This window comes from Oncorhynchus mykiss, chromosome 17, assembly GCF_013265735.2.
Source record: "Oncorhynchus mykiss isolate Arlee chromosome 17, USDA_OmykA_1.1, whole genome shotgun sequence".
In the NCBI taxonomy this organism is placed as follows: domain Eukaryota; kingdom Metazoa; phylum Chordata; class Actinopteri; order Salmoniformes; family Salmonidae; genus Oncorhynchus; species Oncorhynchus mykiss.
In genome coordinates, this window is record NC_048581.1 from 49,382,694 (window position 1) to 49,388,324 (window position 5,631).

Here is a 5,631-nt window from a genome sequence, read left to right on the forward strand (position 1 = left end):
TAATATGCCAGGGAGATATGTATGCTTTAGCTAAGAAAGTACACTGCAAAATTTGAAATCTAAGTAAAATTAAATATCTTAAATCAAAGCTTGTTTTTTTGTCTGACAAGAATGAGTGACTCAATGCTCGAAACTAGAATTGACAGAATTATAAAGCTGTTTGATCTACACTGACAAGTACAAAACTGCTTTGTCAAAGTCACAATTTCTTATTTCAAGCATCTTATCCTTTTCATCTCTTCACATATTAAGAACAGATAATGACCGACTGGAATGCACTGTTTTATTGTCAATCTTACACACAGCAATCATGTAGACAAAATACAGTACAGAACAAAGTCAGTACACTTTTCATATCTGAGGAACACACTGAGTCATTTGAACTGTTGTACAATTCTATTACATCCCCAAGATGGTATTTGACTAGTACATACGTTTGGCTCTTGTTGCTAATTGTATAATAAGAGGTCAAATCAACCAGCTTTTCAGCATCCACTAACTCAAGTGGTCTGTGCAACTTCATAAGCCATGACGTTTCTATCAAAGCGTATAGTTTGAAATGGTTGATATTCCAAACAAGAAATAGAATCAACAAGAAATATGTTTTTGACCAGTCCAAATTCTGGCATATTACAATTCAGTACTTTGGCAAAGATCATAGACTTCTGAGTTATGTATTTATTAGAATTTATTACAAGCCATTTGACTGATACAGCATGGTTTACTTCATTGAAACCTAGGAAGACCCTCAATTTTCCATGTAAATATTGTATATAGATCTTTAACCTCTGATACAGGTCCCATCTCCCTTTCATTTGAAACAATTGGGTGCATTGAACTGTTAACATTTTGGCAGCTTACATATATTTGGTTCTGATTGATCAAAGACTTGCAAATCTTTTTTAAATTGAGCTTGGAAGCCCATTGTTTAAAGAAACAATGTTTAGACTCAAACCGCACACACGTATGTCTAACCTTTGGACACAATGACTTTATCTGTAATGGCAAATGTATCATATAATGCTGTTTAGGTGTAACATTGCGGTCTGGAAAAAGCTCCTTCTATAATGCTTCAAATTATTTTCAATGAGTAACTTCAACCTAGACACAGTCGCAATGGAAAGAACAGGTGCAAATGCTATCTGTACAACCTCTATTAGCTCAATTATCAGTCATATATGCATTGACTTCTAAACTTTCCAAAACAAATGGCAATATCCTTAGCAGGACAAATCGAATCAAATCAAATCAAATCGAATCAAATTTTATTTGTCACATACACATGGTTAGCAGATGTTAGTGCGAGTGTAGCGAAATGCTTGTGCTTCTAGTTCCGACAATGCAGTAATAACAAGTAATCTAACTAACAATTCCAAAACTACTGTCTTGTACACAGTGTAAGGGGATAAAGAATATGTACATAAGGATATATGAATGAGTGATGGTACAGAGCAGCATAGGCAAGATACAGTAGATGGTATCGAGTACAGTATGTACAAATGAGATGAGTATGTAAACAAAGTGGCATAGTATAGTATAAAGTGGCTAGTGATACATGTATTACATAAGGATACCGTCGATGATATAGAGTACAGTATATACGTATGCATATGAGATGAATAATGTAGGGTAAGTAACATTTATATAAGGTAGCATTGTTTAAAGTGGCTAGTGATATATTTACGTCATTTCCCATCAATTCCCATTATTAAAGTGGCTGGAGTTGAGTCAGTGTCAGTGTTAGTGGTGGCTGTTTAACAGTCTGATGGCCTTGAGATAGAAGCTGTTTTTCAGTCTCTCGGTCCCAGCTTTGATGCACCTGTACTGACCTCGCCTTCTGGATGATAGCGGGGTGAACAGGCAGTGGCTCGGGTGGTTGATGTCCTTGATGATCTTTATGGCCTTCCTGTGACATCGGGTGGTGTAGGTGTCCTGGAGGGCTGGTAGTTTGCCCCCGGTGATGCGTTGTGCAGACCTCACTACCCTCTGGAGAGCCTTACGGTTGAGGGCGGTGCAGTTGCCATACCAGGCGGTGATACAGCCCGCCAGGATGCTCTCGATTGTGCATCTGTAGAAGTTTGTGAGTGCTTTTGGTGACAAGCCGAATTTCTTCAGCCTCCTGAGGTTGAAGAGGCGCTGCTGCGCCTTCTTCACGATGCTGTCTGTGTGAGTGGACCAATTCAGTTTGTCTGTGATGTGTATGCCGAGGAACTTAAAACTTGCTACCCTCTCCACTACTGTTCCATCGATGTGGATAGGGGGGTGTTCCCTCTGCTGTTTCCTGAAGTCCACAATCATCTCCTTAGTTTTGTTGATGTTGAGTGTGAGGTTATTTTCCTGACACCACACTCCGAGGGCCCTCACCTCCTCCCTGTAGGCCGTCTCATCGTTGTTGGTAATCAAGCCTACCACTGTTGTGTCGTCCGCAAACTTGATGATTGAGTTGGAGGCGTGCGTGGCCACGCAGTCGTGGGTGAACAGGGAGTACAGGAGAGGGCTCAGAACGCACCCTTGTGGGGCCCCAGTGTTGAGGATCAGCGGGGAGGAGATGTTGTTGCCTACCCTCACCACCTGGGGGCGGCCCGTCAGGAAGTCCAGTACCCAGTTGCACAGGGCGGGGTCGAGACCCAGGGTCTCGAGCTTGATGACGAGCTTGGAGGGTACTATGGTGTTGAATGCCGAGCTGTAGTCGATGAACAGCATTCTCACATAGGTATTCCTCTTGTCCAGATGGGTTAGGGCAGTGTGCAGTGTGGTTGAGATTGCATCGTCTGTGGACCTATTTGGGCGGTAAGCAAATTGGAGTGGGTCTAGGGTGTCAGGTAGGGTGGAGGTGATATGGTCCTTGACTAGTCTCTCAAAGCACTTCATGATGACGGCTGTGAGTGCTACGGGGCGGTAGTCGTTTAGCTCAGTTACCTTAGCTTTCTTGGGAACAGGAACAATGGTGGCCCTCTTGAAGCATGTCGGAACAGCAGACTGGTATAGGGATTGATTGAATATGTCCGTAAACACACCGGCCAGCTGGTCTGCGCATGCTCTGAGGGCGCGGCTGGGGATGCCGTCTGGGCCTGCAGCCTTGCGAGGGTTAACACGTTTAAATGTCTTACTCACCTCGGCTGCAGTGAAGGAGAGACCGCATGTTTTCGTTGCAGGCCGTGTCAGTGGCACTGTATTGTCCTCAAACCAGGCAAAAAAGTTATTTAGTCTGCCTGGGAGCAAGACATCCTGGTCCGTGACTGGGCTGGATTTCTTCCTGTAGTCCGTGATTGACTGTAGACCATGCCACATGCCTCTTGTGTCTGAGCCGTTGAATTGAGATTCTACTTTGTCTCTGTACTGGCGCTTAGCTTGTTTGATAGCCTTGCGGAGGGAATAGCTGCACTGTTTGTATTCGGTCATGTTACCAGACACCTTGCCCTGATTAAAAGCAGTGGTTCGCGCTTTCAGTTTCACACGAATGCTGCCATCAATCCACGGTTTCTGGTTAGGGAATGTTTTAATCGTTGCTATGGGAACGACATCTTCAACGCAAGTTCTAATGAACTCGCACACCGAATCAGCGTATTCGTCAATGTTGTTATCTGACGCAATACGAAACATCTCCCAGTCCACGTGATGGAAGCAGTCTTGGAGTGTGGAGTCAGCTTGGTCGGACCAGCGTTGGACAGACCTCAGCGTGGGAGCCTCTTGTTTTAGTTTCTGTCTGTAGGCAGGGATCAACAAAATGGAGTCGTGGTCAGCTTTTCCGAAAGGGGGGCGGGGCAGGGCCTTATATGCGTCGCGGAAGTTAGAGTAACAATGATCCAAGGTCTTTCCTCCCCTAGTTGCGCAATCGATATGCTGATAAAATTTGGGGAGTCTTGTTTTCAGATTAGCCTTGTTAAAATCCCCAGCTACAATGAATGCAGCCTCCGGATAAATTGTTTCCAGTTTGCAAAGAGTTAAATAAAGTTCGTTCAGAGCCATCGATGTGTCTGCTTGGGGGGGGATATATACGGCTGTGATTATAATCGAAGAGAATTCTCTTGGTAGATAATGCGGTCTACATTTGATTGTGAGGAATTCTAAATCAGGTGAACAGAAGGATTTGAGTTCCTGTATGTTTCTTTCATCACACCATGTCACGTTGGCCATGAGGCATACGCCCCCGCCCCTCTTCTTCCCAGAAAGATGTTTGTTTCTGTCAGCGCGATGTGTGGAGAAACCCGTTGGCTGCACCGCTTCGGATAGCGTCTCTCCAGTGAGCCATGTTTCAGTGAAGCAAAGGACGTTACAGTCTCTGATGTCCCTCTGGAATGCTACCCTTGCTCGGATTTCATCAACCTTGTTGTCAAGAGACTGGACATTGGCAAGAAGAATGCTAGGGAGTGGTGCGCGCTGTGCCCGTCTCCGGAGTCTGACCAGAAGACCGCCTCGTTTCTCTCTCTTTCGGAGTCGTTTTTTTGGGTCGCTGCATAGGATCCACTCCGTTGTCCTGTTTGTAAGGCAGAACACAGGATCCGCGTCGCGAAAAACATATTCTTGGTCGTACTGATGGTGAGTTGATGCTGATCTTATATTCAGTAGTTCTTTTCGACTGTATGTAATGAAACCTAAGATGACCTGGGGTACTAATGTAAGAAATAACACGTAAAAAAACAAAAAACTGCATAGTTTCCTAGGAACGCGAAGCGAGGCGGCCATCTCTGTCGGCGCCGGAAGTAGGGAAGCCGGACAAGCATTTCCCCAGATGACTGTTTTAATTTACCATCACTTCACGTTAATGTACTAACATAAATTGGGGATGGCCGATCTCTAACATCTAGAGGGGAATAAGGGAAACCAAGAATAACAGAATTCACTTGAGTCCCGATCAATCTGTCCTGACACAACAAGATGATTCAAAACACATTTGATTTCCAATGGGGCTAGGCCATCCAGAATTATATGCATAATGTCTTGTGGAGTTTGTTGTATGATATCAAAGACTGGGAATTCAACTAACTTGCTCCTTCTATTGATCCCATATGTTTCTCAGGCTGTTGCGAAGCAAGTCCGTCTGTGCCTTTTCTATTTCATCGCACTGTCTGACATGCTTCTACAATGTCCTTTTTGTATATGCATCCTCGTTGAAGAGTGACTGCATGTCTATCAAAAGAACACTCACAGTGTCTGCACTTACTGTAGGCAAAGCCCACACCCTCTTTGAACCCTGCTAGTTCATGTTGTGCCAGGGTGTCTCCACAGAGAGAGACCATGACACCATATATCGTTTTCTCTCCGTTAATAGTTTGCATTTTAACCCCACTGTACAATGCATCCATGTCTTCCTTGATTCTATTCAATATTACATCTACACCAGATTGACAGAGGTCTTCTGATCTAGCCATGGCAGGTAGCCTGATAGCAGCCAGTTTAGTCCTGTATTTTGGATTTATATTTCCTAGGGTGTGGTACACCATTAACAACTTGTTTTTTTGATGCAAAGGATCCTAGTGGATTACAGATCTATATTTCATCCGTGTACAGAACAATCTGCAATGCCTTTGGTTTCTCTGAAAATAAGGGATGTGATTTTAGAAGAGCACCATCAACAATGTCACAAAAAAAACTTTCCCTACACACCTGGGGTCCCTTTTCATCCATAGA